The sequence below is a fragment of the Galeopterus variegatus genome, unplaced genomic scaffold (assembly GCF_000696425.1).
Source record: "Galeopterus variegatus unplaced genomic scaffold, G_variegatus-3.0.2 Scaffold5573, whole genome shotgun sequence".
Taxonomy (NCBI): Eukaryota; Metazoa; Chordata; class Mammalia; order Dermoptera; family Cynocephalidae; genus Galeopterus; species Galeopterus variegatus.
The window spans coordinates 27,286-28,501 of NW_007731684.1; positions in this window are offsets into that span (position 1 = coordinate 27,286).

Consider the following 1,216-nt stretch of genomic DNA (forward strand, 5'->3'; position numbering starts at 1 on the left):
GAGGACTTGAAGGCCAGAAGAACTTGCCAAGCTCATGGAGAGAACACAGTGGCCTTCAGACAACAATAGTCTCATCTCGTTGGCCTGGGTTACTTGATAATCTCCATTAGTCCCTCTTACCCTGGTGACAGCCACACAGTGTTATATCAGTCAGCAGATTTTTTTTTTTTTTAGTGTTAGGCTGAGTTCAGCCCTGTGCAGAATTTAGAGATGGAAATGATGTTCTAGTTGCCTTAAAGAAAATTAATATTTTGTGGACTGAAAATTAGATTATTTTCAGAGATTGGATCAAGATGATATCTTTCTCTTCTTTCCCATCCTAAATTTCCTGAATTAACAGAAAATGTAGTCTTTTTTTTTTTCAAGAGTAAATCTCCTACTTTTTCTACATCAGAAAGATATTTAGATAAGAAAAATGGTGGTGAATGACAATAGTAATGCGGAAATTGGGACTAGGCAGTCTCGGGGGCAAGATGGTGGTTCTCTCTGGTTTTGATTTGTTTCATGGGATGAGTGGAGAAAGAGGAGTATGTTACATTAACTATATTAACTATAATAATGACAGCCTTATATTTACACAGTATTTTTCATTTGTTCAAAACTCTTATACATTACTTAGTCTTCTCACCCTACTACTATAGAGCAGAATGACCCATTTAGTGGAATGCAGAGAAGTAGGCAGAAGCTTATATTTGGTTCCCAAGATTAGAACCACTGTATCCTCTCTCGGGCTGGAAGAATGCCCTGCTACCTTTCCAGCTGGTTGATGTATACAAATGAGTTGCTTATCATACAGAGAACCTAGCTAGTGGTTCTTAACCTTTAGTGTTTATCATTTAGGAGAGCCTGTTAAGAATTATCTTCTGGGGCCCCAACCTTGAGATTTGGATTCAGCAACTCTGGGATGCGACTCATAACCCTGCAATTTTAACAAGTGCTCCTGGTCTACTTGCACAGGTGATCCAAAACCACACTTCCATACTGAGTTAGGCAAATCTTCTTGTGTCATTTTGTTTTTAAGCATGTCCATGTCACTGGAATTTTAAAAATTGGTCTGAAATTCCCCTTAAGACATGCTTGAACTAATTTCTGGCACCAATTATGGACCTGTTCTGGGGAGTTCAAGTCTGGGACACACTATTAGGGAAATAATTGTCAGAGAAAAGAACAAGACTCTATATGAAAAACAAACAAACAAACAAACAAACAAAAACAA